The 20,503-nt window shown below is 38.3% G+C and overlaps 1 protein-coding gene, 1 long non-coding RNA gene and 1 pseudogene across 3 annotated transcripts in view; 1 reads left to right on the forward strand and 2 right to left on the reverse strand.

Annotated features, from left to right (window-relative positions):
- Window positions 1-20,503, reverse strand: part of LOC146451470 (uncharacterized) — a 236,248-nt gene that overhangs the window by 206,657 nt on the left and 9,088 nt on the right. The window lies entirely within an intron of this gene.
- LOC146451483 (uncharacterized) overlaps window positions 2,959-20,503 on the forward strand; it is a 36,693-nt gene continuing 19,148 nt past the window's right edge. The window contains exon 1 of the long non-coding RNA XR_014859975.1: window positions 2,959-3,244. This is a non-coding gene — a long non-coding RNA (uncharacterized LOC146451483). The remainder of the gene's footprint in view (window positions 3,245-20,503) is intronic.
- LOC146451484 (uncharacterized) lies at window positions 12,543-16,829 on the reverse strand (annotated as a pseudogene).

The following is a 20,503-nucleotide window of genomic DNA, read 5'->3' on the forward strand; positions in this document are numbered from 1 at the left end:
GTTTTGTTTTTCTTTTTAATATCTGATTTACAACAATAGTGATACTTTGAAATAAATTACACTAAACTACGGACTACGGTCATACTTCTAAAAGATCACAATATTGATACCGCCATGAGCATTCTGACAACTGAAGTCCCTTACATAGTGTTGTACATGATCCCCACAAAACCCCACGGGCAGTGGATTATATTAAAGATATTTGATATTTGATATCCAGTATAGATCGGCTCGAAATCGCAATTGGGGAAAGAAATCCGGCCTTAAAGCTGGGTTTCCTATGCAAAATTTAAAGTGGAATTGGACTCGGGACTCTTGACTGGAATCGGCCGCCTTCAGTTGAAATTCAATCCTTAATGTCCGTAAAGGACAGATATAGTAAGCCCATTAAGGTGTCTTTGGCATCACCTGGTTCGGTAATATGAATCTCAGAACGTTTAAAGAGATTGGATGCAACCACTCCAACAAAAATATTTAAGCAAGTACTTGACGGCAATGCAAACGTTTTTCTTAAAAGAAATGAAATATTTGAATTACATCTTCTTTTTCTAATATTATATATTCTTCGTTATTATACATTCAGTTTTCTTACATTAAATCCTCATAATGCCTCCCCCTTGATGAAAAGTAAAGTGAAATAATAACCATTTGACTTTGTTTGACAATTTTAACTTAACGTGGGCATTTTTTGTCGATTCTACAATCCAAACAGCCACGCAGGCTAGAGGTGGTTGACATGGCATGTTTTTAAATAAAGTGACGTTATCGAAAAGGGCTAGCATTTCTTGTTTGAGCAGTCTGCTAAATACCCACGTTATTTTATGACCCTTTAAAAAGTAAATTTGTGTAATCTAAAACAGCATGATCTGTTTCCATTCTTTAGCTCAAAAGTTACATAGCATAAACTTCGAGGGAAGGCAATGTAATCCCGGTGGACTGTTTTTTCGTTAACTCGGTCATTCGGCCGTCCGTTCGGCCGTTTTGGATGTTCGTTCGCTCGGGCTTCCGTTTGTTCGATCTTTTCCGTTTCTAAAAACTCCTTTGTGGATTGAACTAGTAAATTATATAGTAAGTACTATCTTAAGCTTGGATCCAAAAGGCTTTCAGTGCTTCACACAGGCACACCAGTCAATATTAAGTTTCGGTTGAACATCTTTTGGAAAAGACATTCCCTGCCTGAGAACTTCGGATTCAATTGTGACAAAAAACAAAGTTTTCATTTACAACAAGGTCAAATGAAAGTTTGGCCTGGTTGACAAGAGAAAAAGGGGCAAATACATCATTTAAAGAATGGAAAAAAGGTCAGGTTGTATTTTCGGAATTTAAACCTACAGCAGTTTGTAAATTTGGGGATTAGCATTCCGCTTCCTAAAATATTCAGCAATTTTCAAATTTTAAGCTAAAGAATTGAACTGTTCTAGGTTACACAAATTTTCCCGTAAAAAGGACATAAAGATGTCCAAATGTAAGAATATAGGAATCAACATTTTAATTATTTCGCTTCAATATTCCGGTTGAGTTCCCTGTTCATAAACCAGCCTGACTATTTTGTACTCCTTCGTTTTTCCCAAACAAGTGCAAATGGCGATAATTACCGTTAACCGTTGAAACACAAAATGCTGGACCGTTCACACTGTAACGTGATTTTATTTAAGGCTACAATGTACCTTTAAGGGTTCAACCAGTCTAATGGATGTATACGTAGAGCCTCTATGTTATATCACAGTTCCTCAAAAGCCCTATATCTGTTTAAAGCTTATAGAACTGGCTATCTAAATATTTCATTAGTGTTTCAAGAAATTGAATTCCTGAGTTTACCGCGCAGTCGAAGCTTGAAGGTCCAGAACGTCCCAAATCAATTCGATTTTCATATTTTGGATTTTTTTTATCGAGGTCAAGATCCCAAAGGCTAAAAACTCGTGTTGGATTTTCCTTAATTCGATTGCGTTCAAACACATAGAAATGGCATGAACGCACCTGCTCACAACACTCGAAAAACGATATTAGATTTTTTAATTCGAAAAAAATCACAAACTCACAAAAGCAAACTAAAATTTACGTTTGTCAAGTAATATATCAAAGACGAGAAGGTGTGTTTAATCAGATTCCCAAACACTGAGAATTAGGTTGGAAAAACGAGGCGCAGCCGAGTTTTTTTAAACGACTTCGAGGTGTTTGGATATCTGATGAAACACAGTTTCGAGTGTTTAATATGGCTTCTCGAATGATCAATAACTCTTGGAGAAATTCAAGGCTAAAGTTGGCAAAATTTTATGGTAATTAGGAACACGTATTAGATATTAAATTTCTTAATTCGAAAAAAATCACAAACTCACAAAGCAAACTAAAATTTAACGTTTGTCAAGGAAATGGAATATCTTACAATTTAATCGTGATATATATTTGCGAAGTAAAAGAAAAGACATCGACGCTAACATGATAAACCAGAAAGAAAAATAAAAAAGTAGTTGATTTGTAAGGAGGATTACCTTTTTATAACGTTAATAGATTATTCAGTATAATTCTGTCTTTACAATGGAACTTACGTTCTCACAACACTCAAAAAAAATATTAGTTTTTTTTTTTTAAAAACCGAAGAAAATCGCAAGAAATAAAGCAAACTAAAATTTAACGTTTGTGCGAGTAAAAGGAATATCTCACAATTTAATCGTGATAAATTTGCGCAGTAAAAGCAAATTTATTGTATGGTATAATTCAATGTTTTTATACAATTTGAAAATGTTCAATCTCATTTTATCTTTTTGTCTCTTAAAAGTGAAACAGGTTTATTTGACGCTTTTAGACGTTAACAGGTTATGAAAAAGCTGTTCAAACAGTCTCTAAACCTCAAATATACTTTCCTTGAGCTGTTTGCCTTTAATTTTTCCCATAATCAGGTGTATTGGACTTGTTATCCAACGATCGAGGGCCATCTGCTTTACGAATTTCTATAAAAGAGCAGCAAGCGTTTGGCGTTTGAAAGCTGATTCACTCGTGGTGGATATAGTTACGTCTTGTTTCGGAGCTCGGCTAAAAAGAAAGAAATTGCTGACAAGAAAACATGAGACTGATATTCGCATTAGCCTTCGTCCTTCTGGCGACCGTGGTGTACGCAAATCCTTTGTTTGAAGAAACGAGTGACGGTGAGGACAAAGAGGGAGATGTTCAGCTAAACGATCCTGCTAAGCTCGAGAATGATGACGACAGCATCGACGAAAATGTTCATGATGCGAGTGCGAAAAGAGTACGTACTAGTTTTTACGTTTCTCTCTCTCTCTATCTCTCTCTCTCTCTCTCTCTCTCTCTCTCTCTCTCTCTCTCTCTCTCTCTCTCTCTCTCTCTCTCTCTCTCTCTCTCTCTCTCTCTCTCTCTCTCTCTCTCTCTCTCTCTCTTATAAAAGAACAATTAGGTCGCTCATTCGGTTATTTTGCTTAAACGGAGTTCCTACAAGGAAACCATTAAGATTCGACCCAAAAGGGAATAACCTTTGATTGAACCAAATACTAGCTTTGAGACGGTCGGTCAGTTCGCTTTCATCTGGGATGATAACGCCGGTAACTGAATAGCAATGATAAGAATTCCTCGTTTACAAACGACATTGATTGTAAGGCTGGCATTAGGAAAAAAAGGGCAGTTTCTGATTGCCAATATTCCACCTGCTATGTACACAAGTACAGATTAATAGACTGTTACATATATAGTGAAGTTAGTAGAACCTTGAAATAGTAGGTTTGAACGGGTTTTTCACTGAAACCCGTTATTGATGATGGTTTGGATCTAGTTCAAGCTTCACTTTGTTGTAAGTTGTTCTCTTTGCAACTTTTAAGTTAACAACTATTAACACTGAAAAGGAATTCATAAACACATTTCACTAGCAGTTTGTATTTGCTACAAGAGATAATCCACTTGGCTGGAACAAATTTGACAACTCCTAAGAAGATTAAATAATGCCGCAATGGCTCTAGAAGTCACTCCACTGTTTGGCATCTGACTATCTTTGTTCCAAATTTACTAACCGTAGCTATGTCTCCAGTTACGTTCTAAATGATATTAGTGGTAAACTTCCTACCCCAGCCACCTTGCCCGTTACCCTGCTCGAATTTCATGAAGGAAAGATTCAGTTTCGCTTGGACAATTCTTTGGAAAAAACTTCCCGTCAAGTCTCACATTTCACCATTCATATAGCAGTTTTAGACATAATTTTAATCTTTAGGTATAAAAATAGCTGTTTTCCGATAGAAAAAAGAAGAGTAGTTGAGTTTAGTCTAAATAAAGAACTGATAAGTTGACTGTGTCTAAATAAGGTAATTTATTTATTCGTTCGTTCGTTCTTTCGTTCATTGATTCATTCGCCAACTATTGGTTTCTGTAATAATTCATTTTACCTAGTATAATTATTTTAATTACTGTACATATTCTAATCTAATACATTTCCTACCAGTTTTTCTTGTTTATTAGTCCGTTAACATTTTCTTTTTACCGTGCTAAATGATTGCCCAAGCCAGACACTGAAAAACCGCCTTAGTTTACCACGAGTTATCCATATCCATTTACCTATGTACCTACAACAAAGCCTTTTTTCTACACGTACAGACTCAATTACAATTTTACTTCTTTTCTGTTTTTCATTTAGACTGGATGCAAAAGGAGGTTGGCCCTCTGTTTGGCAACGAGCGTGACCAAAGTAAGGTGCTTCATAAAGTTCCGTAGATGTCGCCGTGGGCGTGAGCTGGAGATCTGAAATGGTCTTGTAGTCCTGTTGCAAGAAATATCGGCGTGTTCTTCTAGAAAATCATTAGACTGTCAAGCTGACGCTGTGTTACGCCTTAGATTGATACCTAATAAATAAATCTGCCTAATACAACTGAATCAAGTACTGTTAAGTTATTTTTGAGAGTTAAACCTGCTATTCGAGTCATGGTGATACATACAGGCGGAGCGCTAGCGAAATTAAACCCAGTTTCTGCAGCACGAGGCAGTTATACTAGGAACTTGATGATATCGTCGTTAAATAGATATTAAAAGTTATATCTCACCTCAACCTCACCTCACCCCTTACCCCCATTCCCATCTCACCACCCTCCCGAGGGGTGCTTGTCAATCGTACGGTGACCTCCAGCATTTGGTCACCCAATTACATACCTGGCCCCGGCTGTTCATAGATCGTATAATTTTATCCAGTGGATAAAGCGCTTTCTATCGTATAAAATGTATATTTAATTGGAGGACAATCTATTTGCTAGATGGTGACTTATGCACTGGACATATAAAGTTATCCACACTCTTTGAACAACCGAGGCTTGGAAGAAGAGATACTAATTAACTGGAGTAAATTCCTTGTCTGAAAAAACAACACGTCAATTCCGAAAGCAACGAAGGCAATTGGACTGGAGTCGGTTTGACTATGAAGTGATTCAGTTTATATCGATGGTGTAATAATGATCCGTAATAATTTATTTCCCGTTCCTGTGCAGCGACTTTCCCGGTTCCAATGTTGGATTGCCAGGGAGAAAATTTATGACAAATCCCAGTTAAAAACCAACAGGCCATTTCCGAGTTCTCGTGTTAGCCTCATTATGAAAGCAAGGCTAAGTGCAAAAGCTTTTCATATGGGAATGCCTGCCAGTTTGCTTTCATCCGGGATAACACAACTTACATCGATGATAAATTCGAGGTTTACAGGGAAATTTTAAGATGAGAAAGCTTCCAAAAGGAGAACTGATCAGAGTGTTGGTTGTGTAATTGGGGCGACACTTGAGATACAACTGAACCTCGCCCGGGTTCTATCTCTTATTTTTCAGCTGTTAATAGGAAAAAGAAACTCATCTTTTCTCAGGAAAATGGCGAGTCTATAACCTTGGTTGATTCACGTTTAATAATTGCCGACAAGAGCCCGACGAAACTACTCAAACCAAATCAAACGTTTTATTAATCGAACATAATCGAACTCATGGGCTCGATTAAGTTTGGTAATCGAACACAATCGAACTCTTACCAAAAATTGAAGCAATTGAACCAAATCAAACTTTGATTAAGTTCGATTAGGTTCGATGGTCAAAGATGGCATACATTCGATTAAAAATGGGAGTTATAAAGGAAAATTGCTCGTGTTTTGCTACTGATGGGGCGGCTACTCAGTTTACCTCGCGTTATCTCGTACTGTTCCAAGAAGAGATTGTTCTCATGAAATCTCGCATTATAAAAACAAAAACAAAACAAAACAGAAAATAAAAAAAAACAGCGGAATAATGAACAACAAAAAAACTTTATACGGATGCCTTTGTTATAGCTGTTATAAGGACTCTATAGGATGATAAGTCGGTTTTATTTCAGTTTATGGCATTACCCGCCGGACTCGTTTGATGCATGACTTTGTTCTAAATTGACTCACTATATGACAACAGCAGTGGATCATAAAATGATGTTTCAGTAAAGCTACATCAATCTATTATTCGTTTCAACTACTTCTTTGTTGTTTTTGCATGCTTAAAAAGACTTTTCAAAAGCGTTGTCTATTTCGAGTGATGGTTCAGAACGTTCTGTTCAGCTCGATTGGGTTCGAAAATCGAACGCCATCGAACTCTCACAAAAATGTTTTGCTCTGATTGTCGAACCCAATCGAACCCATTCATTCGATTAAGTTCGATTGAGTTCGATCAAACTTGAACACGTTCCAAATTAATTTAATTTGTGGCATTACATTTTAGCGAAATTCAGTGCAAGATAACCACAACGCACTGAAGAATTTTGCCAATCCGTGCAGAGTAGGGTATTTCATCGGAGGAAAATTTGGTTTCCGTTAAGTTGATAAGAGGCACGATTTAAATTATGGCAATTCTGTCAAAATCACACTATTTTTTTTTTCTTGAAACAAAATGAATTTATGACGAGGGTTCATCGAAAAGGTTTGTTTTACCTTATAAAGGATGGCCTAGAAATATCACAACCATGTCAGAAGTAGAAAATGTAAAACCTCCATTGACTCGCGCGATTTGAATGGGAAGCATGCCTCAGTAAACGCGCAAGACACAAATTGACAAAAATTGACGTGGGAAATCATGTTCTTTATCGTTTAGGTAGTCTAAGTACATCAAGTGCAATTTACAAGCGCTAGCTTTGCAAGGTAAAATAAGTTTATACAATGAAAAGAAACTTTATAATTACCTTGAGCACGGCGTAAAACGCCAGCGTGAGCTGAGTATAACAGCACTTTGCCATCAGCCATGATAAATGCCGCCCCAATTGTTAATTGTCTCCAGTCTCATCGAGGCAATACTTTAGCTCAGCAACTTTTCCGCCAAACAACATGAAGGGTCCCTGCCTTTCAGCTTTTTCGAATAAAATCAACACCAAAACGGAGATTAAATTTGAATTGAAAGACAAGAAGATTATTTTGAACCACGCGACAGCAACCTGTCAAGGGTCCGGTAGTGCGTCATAGCACATGACCGATGTTGAGTCACGTTGCTTGCAAATCTCTCTAAATTGTCTCAGAGATCTTCGGGCTCAACAGCTATTTCACGCAACTAGGTCTAGTTATCTTCTCTGGTTTTACACAGCTTTTATTTGAACCTAAGAGGTTATACAAAATGTCACAGAACCTTGCGTGACTCGTGAACTGATACAAAGAACTCGTTGTTTACGTTACATTTTTGCGGTCAGATCGTTGCTGTTACAAAGGTCATTCGTGTACTTTTGTAGCGTGGCCGTTCCTTTTTGACATGTTAAGTACATTTAGTGAAAAACCGAAAGCGAAAGACATCTATCATTTGAAGTTAGACGGGCAGGAAGGAATATCTAGTTGTGTTTGCCATACTTTAAATAGCTTCAAACAGGCTCAAAAGGCTTGGATAAAATCCCAGGTTGAAATGGATTAATTGTTGCGGAGCTCCGCGCGCCGAAGGCGCATGGTCGCGGAGCACCATAGGTAAGGGAATTTGGGAAACCCATGAAAGCGAAAAATTTTGGTCTGGTTATGACATCACTTTGTCCGTCCTACCTTCCGTCCGTACGCAATCCCACAATGCTAATGCGCCCTTGTTTGTTTAGCCGGAAGTTGCATGGCAAGGTGCGTTGACAACAGAATTGATAAAGAACACATCATGCAAAGTGAATTTATATGTTTTCGTTGGTTATGTTGACAAACGTGGAAAGAAGAGGAAGGGAGAGAAAAAGAAAACAGAAAAGCGGGGCCGATTAAGCAAAGTTCTACGTGAAAGAGAGCGATAAATAGCAAGTTAGAGGAGACTGACCGGAAAAGTAAGTTTAAAGAAGTCTCGCATTTGTCTTTACCACCCGCTCGTGATCAGTTATGGCAACTTTCAGAACTCTAAAATAGCTTTACATAGACACTTTAATCGCCTCTGATATCATTATTATTTGAGGAGAAGTTAATTTTTTAAAAATATGTTTCGTGGCCGTGTTTTTTTTTTTTTTTTGATTTGCACCTTACGGCTCTCATGTGATTGTAAACACACGCAAGTTTCAAAGCTCTGAAATAATTTTACCAAACACCAAAGAGTATTTTTCTGTATTCTTAACAATTATTACTTTAATAATAAGGATCAGATTGACACAGTTTTGAATTTCCAAACATTTTTCCCCAGGAGCTATTAACTAAACTTGCTCTCGCTAAAAATACCATGTCTACGTGATTTCGACGGCCGTTTAAACAGATCATTTGTAAACGAACATATTTTCTTCCAGGCAAAAATCGATGATTTATTATGCTACGTGTTTTAAGCTTTACACAGATACTTGAATCGTTTATTAAATTCTCGATACCATCGACATTCGTGTAGAAATTGATTTTTTTACATTTTGCCTCGTGGCAGTTTTTTTTTTTCATTCGGACCGCACGGCTCTCATGTGTTTGTAAACTCATACAAGCTTTCAAAAAAAGCTCTAAAATAATTTTATCAAAAGCCAGACCCTATTTCCCGTATTATCCATTTGTTAAGAGTGATTTAAATGCTATAACTATTACTATAGGAGCATAATTGACACAGTTTTGAATTTCCAAACATTTTCCCCGGGAGCTATCTTGCTCTCGCAGAAAATATAATGTTTGCGTGATTCCACGGCCGTTTATGGTCATTTGTAAACGAAAATGCTTTCTTCCAGGCAACAATCGATAATTTTTCTTTATGTTATTTGTTTAAAGCATTACCGACAGATGCTTCAATCGTTTATTAACTTCTCGATACCATTGATATTGGTGTAGAAATTAGTTTTTGAAGTTTAAAAGCTCTGAAATAATTCTACCAAAAGCCAAAGACTATTTTCCCACATTTTCCATTTGTTAACGTTTATTTATAGCCTAGAACTATTACTATAGGAGCAAAATTGACACAATTTTGAATTTTCAGACATTTTCCCCCGGAAGCTATCTTGCTCTCGCAGAAAATACCATGCAGTACTTGATTCAACGGCCGAATGCTTTCTTACAGGCGACAATCGATAATTTTCTTTATGCTACGTGTTTAAAGCTTTGCCGACAGATGATTCAATCGTTCATTAACTTCTCGATATCATCGATATTGGTGTAGAAATTAATTTTTTACAAATGTTTTTGGAGGCCGTATTTTTTTCATTTACACCACACGGCTCTCATGTGTTTGTAAACACACACAAGTTTAAAAGCTGTAAAATAATTCTAACAAACACCAAAGACTATTTTTTAATATTCTCCGTTTTTTAACGTTTATATAGAGACTGGAATTATTACTATAGGAGCAGAATTGACGCAGTTTTGAATTTCCAAACATTTTTCCCCAGGCCCACTCAGGGACCCAAAGTCGCCTAAAAACCCTTAAATAACCTAATACGATAAACTTTGCTATTCCTGGACTGACTTTGTTACAATATGTCCTCATGGTTTTGATTCAAACCTTCCATTGTAATAGCGATCACCTTCAGATCAGAGTACGAGTACAAGATCGAGTATGACTGACTTTCGCATTTCAAACCGGTCTTGTTCCCAGAGCCCTTTCTCCTCCATGTTGCTGACCAGTAGAAAAGGAGGCTCTGGGAACAAGATTGGTTTGACATACGATAATCTAAAGCATGAGCACTAGGTCTTAAGGTACTTGTACTCAATCAATCTCATACTTATACCACAATCTGAAGGTCCCTAATATGAAAAGTAATGCAAGTGGCAAATCTATATTAACATTACAGGGAGTTACCTCCCAATCAAAGCTGTGCTCTAAGATAAATTTTAGGAGTCAACTAGGAAGCCCACCCCTCAAAGTTACAGTCCATCTGGGCTACCAATAATTTTTCTCAGATGCCCGAAGGGAATTATTAATCAGGCAACCGGGCACTGCTAGAGCACATCCTTGGCCCAATTCTCTTTTCTACAAAACAGTTTCCCCATCCCACCCACTCACCACTCCCTTAACCCCCAAAAGTGACGTGTAATAGCATCAAAGTCATCTGCATAATACGACTGATTACAAATGTATTTAATATTATTTGACATAGAGATCACAAGAATAAAAGACGTATAATAATAATCACCAATAATAACCTAATAGTGTTACATTTAGAAATACATGGACCCCAGGAAGTCCGTTTTTCAAATACATCTAGGTTTTAGGCAAGCGTATATTCTGCAAGTTACATGACTGTACGCTCAAAACTGAAACGCTATATATAAAGGTGTAGTTATACGTACTGAGTAAATCACAAGCTTACCGATCACAAAAAGGTGAAGAAAAAGTGATCATCTCATCTAGTTCGTCCACCAACAACTTCTACACACTTGGTAGCATCCTCAGATATAACACTAAAGACCATACATCCATCCAAATCAGCTCAAATCGATAACCGCACAGCTTTTGAAGTTTGTTGCCACATGTAAGAGAACCGAGCAAGTACAAAAAGTACTGTTGTTCGGCATAACAAGGCTTTTCTCGTAAGAAACGTCCCATTACTTTGTAGTTGTTCCGTTGTTGGCAGAAAACCTAGAAAACGAGACTCACCATTCGAGGCATAATGGCTGCCGAGGAGCCAAGAAACTGTTTTGATCACGTGACATAAAACCTAGCACATGCACATGTTCCGCGCTTTGCGTGATCTAGAACAACGCTAGACTGGCTAAAGTCATGCAATTCAAGCTAAAAATTGAATAAATGTACATTATTTGTCTCATTTGGATAAAACAACAAATCACGTTCGCTGACGCCCCACCTTATGATCACCCCTTTCATACCACCACAAAAGTTGATCTTCAGTCATTTTCTTACCTAAGAAAAATATACCTATTAATTTCACCTCACCACTCCGTTAACGGACCACATTTTTATGGTAGATGATCATATTAATGGTGCTCCACTGTAGGTTTTCTGTGAAATGTTGTGCATGTTTTTTACGTCACTGAACTAAATACATCCAACTGAAATCCAGTAATTCTTCATTGTAGCACATTCTATGTACTCTCTATTTATCAATTTATGCGTTTTTTTTTTCTCTACTAGTTAATACCTTATCTCCTCGTTTCTCCAGATTCAGTCTTGACCAGTTGGTCAAGTGACACAATAGCTATGATCTACATTGAAAATAACAATGTTTTTAAAGTTTCTACACATATGTACATAAATGATTATGATACAGCCATGCCATCTTCCAAGGGATGATGCGGGAGGGGTAACTCCCATATAAAAGTGATGGGTATGCTCATTGGAAATTCTCTCAACTGAAACCCAAAAGGTACCAGAATCTAGTATTGTAGGCATGGACCCTAAAGCATCCCCCCCCCCCCCTCCCAATTTTCCCCTAAAGGAAATTAATAACCACAATGGGGAAGGATAGACTCAAAGCACCACTTTCACCCTCTAAAATGTACAAGCATCTCCACCATTGCTATATAGGAGTTGCATCCCCCGCCCATCCTCCTGATCTATCAAGCATACCATATTTTCTCGAATAAACGCCAGGGGTTTTTATTTAAAACTTGGCCTGGTAGACTCGGGCGTTAATTTGAACCCAGTGTTTATTCTAGGCTCGGCACTTAATGGAAAAATATGGTGCTTCTATCAATCAACTTTCTCTGCCATGCAAAATGGACGTAAGAATGAAACCCAGTAGTTTCCTGTGGAAAGACAAAGGAATCATCCAGGTTTGGATGATTTGAACAAACCTTGCTATATGTGGGTTGCCATGTGTTGCACAAGATGACTAAACTGAGGTCTCTTAATTGTTAAGAACTCTTCACCTATCACACTATATGGCCCCATTTTGCATCCATTACACCCAGTACCGGTAAAATGTAAATTAACAGTCTCAACTCAAAACTTGATCCTCAGTCCTTCACTCATGTAAGTAGAAGGTAATTCTCTTAAAAAGATGTGAAGCACTGACTTCAGTTCCAAATTGTCTGGAGAAAAATTAATTGAGCAATAAGTTATTTGTTTGCTTGTCTTGAGACACCACTTGAAATTCAAAGAGCTTGACTTGAAACTCAAAGCTCTCAACTAGAGACTCAATACTCATAGAGAATCGAAGATCAAGTTTTTGTTCGCGTTTGGAGTGATTGCCAACTTACATTTGGCCGCTACTGCGGCTGAGATGTCACACTGTATTGAGCACTGCAAAGTGTCAATGTTCCTGGGTAGCACTACTTATAGAAATATTTATTTGTCTGCTCCATCACTTTCAAATTCAGGGATATTCCTTTCAGCTTCAGTCTCATTTTCCACTTGACCAAGATTCTGCAGTCTCCGTTGCTTTTGTCTCTTAGACTGTGGATTTGAGAGCTCCATGTAGGATGTCAAAGTCTGACCATCAGGATTTCTCGCAACTCTTCTTCTATGTTGCATTGCAGTGAGCTCCACTTGATGAATAGCTGCCTGTCCACTTTCATCCCCAGGCTCAGAATCATCTGATTCTTCAAGCAAAGCAGTCAAATTTCTCTGATGAGCATCAGACATGTTGTCCAGCGTAAGCCAGTACTCCTCAGAAAATGCATATGTTGCATTCCCAGTCTACCACCCTGAGGTCAATTCCTCTACTGGAATCACCAGTGGGGTTCGGTCTTCAGTCTTGATGATACTGCCATAATATACTCTGACTGGTGGTGAGAGTAGCACAGATTGTCTTCCTGGAATTGAATCCTCCTCAATGGCCAACTCATCAAGCCAAAATCCAAACACATGACAGCCAGATGTGTTTTTGCTTGCTTGATGTGGCTTGTTGATTTGTAGTAGCCACCATTAGTCACCGGTGGGGATACCATTGTCTGTACCAGGATTTACTGCTACAATATCTCCTGGTACAAATAGATACTCATTTGACTGAACACGGCTAACTAATGAAGCACTTGTTTCTCCTCTTTGAATTTCAAGGTCTCTCATTAATTGTTCAAAGGTTGGAAAGTGGGGCTGATATTCACTGTTACTGTCCTGTAACACAGCATCCTTCTGGACAATCACACATGGTCCGTAACCACACTTGCATCTGTACAGGTCACGAATGTTCTGCGATGGCCTAGCTTTTGTGAAAACATTAAGCATTCTTGCTACCTTCAGGTCTTCTTTGGACTGTCCACTGGGCACATTCATTCTGATTTTGTTGGGGATTGAATTTTCTTACACCACCTCTTGTACTGGACAATGGTGTCCACACTTGACAAACTTGAGCGGTGGGTGGGTTGATATGCACTGAAACAGTTTGTATGATAGGCATGTGGGCAATTACAGGTTTTCTTTATCAGCTCGATCTCGTGGCGGCCTTTACTTAGCGCGTACTGCTGCACGGTGGAGTGCCTGTATTGCCCTGACTGCTTGTGCTTAGCAAAGCTGTGTTTTTTGCTTGATTCATTGACAAATGCATACAGGTTGATACAAGCTAGGATATCCTGATGCTCTAATAGATCAAGTGTTTGAATATGGACCTCCAAGGCCCTCACAGTTTCTGAAAATCCTTGCACTGATACATGCTAAACAGTTCCTTCCGGGCCAGCTGTGGCCCTTTTAAGGAATTCTTTCCTCCGGGCTAACAAGTTCTCCAAGTAGGCAAGCGAATCAATGCGTTTCTTGGTCCCATCAACAAATGCTGCCACAGGGTGCTTCCCTAGTTGAGCCAGATGGTTCTGTTCTTTCTTCGGGAGGAATCCTATGGCTTGGTAAATTTGTCTTATAGTAGACATAAATCTACAGGCAAATTCCACACTGGTGTGCAGTTTGATGCAACCATTCTGATGTCCACCAAAACAACGAAGATGCAAGATTGCAGTGTCACCATCAAAGCTCAACCCAGTTGGTTCTGACAGATGGGATACTTGTTTAAAACCTTGGACATCAACTTTAACAACTTTGGTTTCTAACACTAGCTGTTTGATAGTGTGACCATCAGCAACAAATACGGTCGAAGGAGTCCTCGAAAGACAAGGACCATGGGGCGACTGCAAATTATCCACAATCTTCACAAGTTGTCCAGCCGCGAATGTTTCGTCCATGCATACCAAATAAACACTAGACCCTTCTGTAACTGCAAACGACTCCCTTCCAACAACCGCTAATCTATCAGGCTTCCAATTTCCGAATGTGGAAGTAAGAGGCTGTAATTTCAGTGTTCCTACAAACTAGTCTGCTTGAAAGGAGTGTACACCCTTGATAAACCGGATACAAGAATTTCCTTTGTCACACACAAAGGCTACTTCATTTTTGCCAGGTTCAACAATCAGTACATCAATCCCTGCAGGATGGCTAAATGATGCCTTTGATGCTGGTACTGGGCTTTGTGTGCTGGACCTGTAAAACTAGACAGCATTGGTTTTTATTTATTTTTGCATCACTTGCTTAATGTATGCAGTACATTGTAATTCCTTTTAAAGTGTATATGACATTTTTTTTTCCATTGGCTTCAGATTTTTTTATTTGCTTGATCAAATCTACATGAGACCCATGTGAACATCACCAAAAAAAATCATATCAATTTTTTATTCAAATACTACAGAATATAGAAGACTGGGGATAGTTCCGGCTGTGACATCAAAACAAGAACAGAAGCCAGATTACATCCACATTTTCACCCTTAAAAGCAGCCAAAGATAGAGTCACAGTTGGATGCTATCATTATTCCTTTAGACAATACTTTCCCTTTTTTGAGCAGATTTGTTCACTAAGACAGAATGAAGCTCATGTAGAGCTTTTACAGTATACATGTAACAGAAAACAAAATACAAAATACAGGTAAAGTGGTGAGAAGCCTACCATATGTAACACCCACTACCTAACTTACTGTTATCAACACACCTCAAAGTCATTCTAGCTAGGCTCAAAGAATGCTTGTAACCATCATTCATCAGTGACCAAAAAAGGACAATACTTGACATGCCTTTGTCTATATTCCCAAAATAAAAGAGCACTAAAAGTTGTGTGTGTCACATCTACTGTACAAAAGTTGTGGTTTGTTTATTAGTATTAACATTATTATTTTTTGGATGGTGGGGGTGGGACTTTTCATAGCCTGCTCACAGGCTCTCTTTTGGGGTTTGTGTGTGAGCAACAAAGCCGCAAAAAGCAAGCAGCGAGGTCACGAGGGGTTCAGGGCAATGGGGCCTGCTCACATTTTACAGCTTCGCCGCTCACATGCAAACCCCAAAAGAGAGCCTGTAAGCAGGTTAGAATTTTCAAAACAATTTATTTTTTTTATTTCGTTTCTCTCAAATTAATATTATTATTTCAAACTTAAGACAAACCAAAAATTTAAATTGATTTGAACATTTTTTTTTTAATACAAAAATAAATTTAAACTGAAACAAAAAACACATGCACAACATTTAGTAAGGTTTAGAAGGAGAAAGAATACACCTACCAGTCCAAAGGATATCCGCATTTGCATTTGTGGCAATGTACAGAGGACGGGCAAGTATGCTGTGTGACTTTGCCTCTGTAGCTGTCGGTTTATACTGCTCCGGCACCAGGGTTGTCACGATGGCTCCGATCTCTTTCTCTATTTCCTCTAATGGCTGTGAGACTGTTTGATACCCAATTTTATCACTGTGGGCATCTCGGAAAGCGAAAACACTTGCCGGAGCAGCACTTTTCATTTTTCTTGCCTCATTGGTGCTTGATGCCCAAACTGCTGACAGCAGCCCCTCAAAGAATGTGCCAGACATATCTTTTAGTCTGTAGTGACGTAAAGCTGAAATGCAATTCTTACAAAATGGAGAAGTCCAAAACCATAAAACCGGTAGTTTGGATCATTCAGGTCGTTTGGAGAAACATAATTCAGCTCAATGTGGGCTTTGCGCTGTGATGGGGCCTGGTCTGATGACACGTGTATGCAATGTGCACCGATACATGGATTGGTTTCCAGGTCCAGCCGGTTTTGCACCTTGTGCATACTTCCTTCAAAGATGGATACTCACAGTGTTTTGCATTGTTTGACAAAAGACAGTTACTGCATGCTTGGAGGCATTCAAAGACTTCAGTAAACTCCTCTTTGACACTTTCAGCATCTCCACCATTTGAAGCAAACTTTGTAAAAATATTCACATGCACTGTTCCAGAGGAATCACAAACATCAAATTCCTTTACCTCACTAATCCAGGAACAATTTTCAGAAAAGAATTTATGCACAGCAGTATTACCTTCCATGTAGAGTTGCCTTATTGTGTCCAGTTTTACTGTTGGAATGATTCCATCAAAAAATGTCTCACCATTTTCCTGCCTTGGGAAAGTCCCGATATTTAATGGCATAATTCCATCATAATGCATAACGAGCCAGAGGTTCTTAGCAACCACAAAAAGACCTCTGGATGCCGCTGAGATAGGGGACAATTTGCCACCAATCTCAGCATGATATCCAGCTACTCTGAACATTCCAGTGTAATTGAATCGCTTCTGATACTCGTCTCTGTTTGACGTGGGGGTCAATTTTTACGCGAATGTGTCATAATCCTTAAGCGTGAACATTTATTTATGGCGAGATATTAATTAAATTCTATCTTTAAACCAGACGCATTTGAAAAGTAACTGCGGGAAACGGAAAGCGATACCAAATATGTAGTTTGTTTTGGTTTTGGGGAATTATTCTTTAGGAGGGCTTTTTCAACAACGCCTTCAGAAAACTAGCATTCGAAGGCTCCGATTTTTTTGGTTTATCTTTCACAACATGGAAAAAACAATCTATTCTGTTTTTGGAGGGGGAGAGATATCTCTTTTGAACGCCAATAAATCGCATTCCTAAAATCAAATATGAACTTGCAAAACGGTAAAAGTGGAAATATTCGCAAGTAAACCAAACATATCAGCTTGTGTAAACTTACACAATTGAAAGGTTCTTGAACACCGTGAAAGTGAATTAACATCACCGAGCTAAAATATTTTGCTTCTGTCAATATGTGACATCGATGCGTTCCCATTTTAATATAGACTGCAAGCAGTCCCTTTCTGGATAGTCGAGAGGTCGCGCGAAATAGCCGAGCGCGAAAAAAAAACTATAGCGAACGAGCGGAAGGGGGCTTGGGGAGAGGCGGAAAAAAGGGGAAAGGAAAAGAAAAAGACTGCGCTCTTAGCTGTAAGAGACGCGTTCAGGGTAACTCCGCCCACAATTCGTTAAACTTATTAAGAATCCAATTAAAAATGACAGCTAATAGATAACAACTCCGCATTGTTATTCAATGACCAGAACACCGGGCCAGAACATTGGGAGTGAAGGGGAATAATCGCCGAGCTTCTTTGAAAAGGCCAAAATTCGAATTTTTCTTCAGGGCCCAGAGTAAAGGAAATCGACGACACAAACGCCCGAAGTGTAATTAAGAGCGTGGCTCAAGACAACTGGAAAGCTGTTGTTAATATCATTTTAAAGCATCCTGCGGTGAATTCTGCCGATAAAGCTTGTTCCGCGCGGATGCGAAAATTACATTGTACTTGTTGGCACAAATGTCTTTTAATAATTGTTTTCTTTTTTTAATAATAGTAATAATACCTTTAAAAACAATAACAATAATAATATCACAACGTGATCAATAACTAAATAACCTTTACGTACTATTATACTATTAACATAACATACAATTAATTTACTATTAATTTAATTATTCGATATTACATCGCAAAACATTTCTAACAACAGTTATTTACATGGCAAAACATTTCCGCCCGCAAATAGTAGGTGCTAGTCGAGGGGGACGGAGAAAAGGGGGACAGCAGTCAGTAATAAATTAGCTAAATAAATAACATATACAAACGTAAAGACATAACATTTACAAAATCAACCACTTTTAATAAGTAAATTATAAATTATACTAAACTCATTGTAAAACTAAACTAACTTTTTTTTTGAAACTAAACTAAATGAGATTTTCAGTATCGACTTAATAAATTAAACTGTGTATCCTTACGATAGTTCGCTATTTTTTTAAGCAGTGTAGGCGATTCATCATAATCGTCCTCGGCCTCTAATAACGAGAATAACATGTCATTGGTATTGTGGGATCTTCTTGAAGGCAACTGCTTTAAAACCAAAGTCTTTTGACTGCAACTGTTCTTGGAAAATACTGCGAAACGGAACAACAACCACAATCGAGGCCGTGTTGGTAAAGTCGAAGCTTTGATAAATAATGGATTTCCCGAAACAAGTGGGAAGAACAGCCATTTCATCTTTTCCGAGAGAGCGTTTCTACTGCTAGCTTCTGTTCCTCTTTTAGAACTAAGCCGCCGAGTTGATCGCTTAAATTTACGAACACATCGCTGCTACTCTCTCTCACCGAAGCCATTTCCCTAGTGATCTGAAGTGTTGACATCAAACGTGTGAAGAGGTTAACTACACATCAAACTTGTCTGACAGCAGCTATTGTTTACGGAATTTTCCGTTGCTGGAGCGACGGGAAATACGAACGCGTTTGTTACAGTTAAGAGCGCAGTCCCTTTCTTTTCCTTCTCCTCCGCTATGACCACACCATCTAGACTAACCAGAAAGGGACTGCTTGCAGTCTAATTTTAATACCACGAACGAAACTTTTACTATAGATAAGGTTCCCGGAGAACCGATACTCTTGTTGAATAATTCCTGAACAACTGATCAAACTTCCATTTATTCGTAAAAAGCAAAGTCAAAATCTCAGCATTCCGATAGTCGATGACGCTTCAGAAATGTGTTATCAGGAAAAGAAATTTACCATCAAGCGCTCAAGCTCTCAAGAAAACATATTAAGGCCCTGTTTACAGTGCTAGGGTTACCCTAGCAGTAGAGTAACCCTAGCTGAGCGCGTGGGTTACTCTAGCACGAGGGTAACCATAGCTGCCTTGTAAACGCTCATGCTTGGGATAATTTGCCTAGCCGGAACAACTTCTCAATTGTTTCCAGACTCTGAATGTTCACAACAAATAACCAACACGACGGACCGCGTACAACGCGGGGCTAAATTTCGGCGATATAATGTTCTTTCTCTCGTAAGAGAGGTATTGTGCTCCAAATAAACCGCTTGGAAGGTTGAAATCAATTTCCAAACACCGCAAAGCTAGCTACGCCTATACGAGACCGCTGCCCGTGTGTCTGGAAATGGCACTTACGACGTTAGCAAATCTGAGTATGACCTTGTACCTTGGCAGCAAAAATGATTAATTGACCTAGTTTGCAAATCCTTTATTCTTAGTTTCCATGATTTGTATCTTTTGAACACATTACATTTATGTGTTCAGTCAATTTGTCAAGGCAAAACGTCTAAGACAAAGTATATGTTAGCTTTAAAAGCATCGTTCCAATAATTATTTACAATTCAATGATAACATACCCTTACAACTTTGCAAAAGATGCAGCACTCAGTATCTAGACCCCTTTTGCACAGTTCAGGAGCCAAAGTGTCATCCTGATCATCACTTCGTCTCATCAGCATTATTAAAGCTTTATAATCAAGAGTGACTGTAATAAAATTTGAAACAATAGGAAGAAAAATATGTAAATCTTGCCTACATTTTTATTATTCTATTTTCATGAAGACCATAAAGGGGTAGCTAAGATCATTAAACAGGCCTAGTCAATGACTATTACATTTTAGCTTTGAAACAAAAATTACTCAACACCTTTACTCAACTTATAAAAGGTACAAACAAAGTACAGCCTACTATCCACACTCTCATACAATGAAATCCCTTCCAATTATGTATAACCAAAGAAGACTTCGGAAAAGAGGGTTCACAAGGCCAAAGGCAAAGGATAATGAAATGTCTGCAAAATTTGAACTAGTTTGAAATGTTTATCAAGTGGCTAGGTATAAAAAATGGAACTGGGTACACTAGATCACCTGTAAATTTCACCTCAAAGTGTCTTCCATCAACCGTAATACCATTCTTTTTTATGGCATTTTTTGGGCATTCAGATCCTTTATCAAGGCTTCCACATTCTTCCTGCCAAATGAGAATAAGAACTTCTTTTGATTTAACTACAAACAATGAATGATATGTCTTCCCTTCTTTACCTAAAACAAGACATCCAGTAAGTACCTGTAGTCTATTGTTTTTCTTATTCTGACGAACACTTAAAGGCAAATTGG

This window comes from Pavona decussata, unplaced genomic scaffold, assembly GCF_977016875.1.
Source record: "Pavona decussata unplaced genomic scaffold, jaPavDecu1.1 SCAFFOLD_386, whole genome shotgun sequence".
NCBI lineage: Eukaryota > Metazoa > Cnidaria > Anthozoa > Scleractinia > Agariciidae > Pavona > Pavona decussata.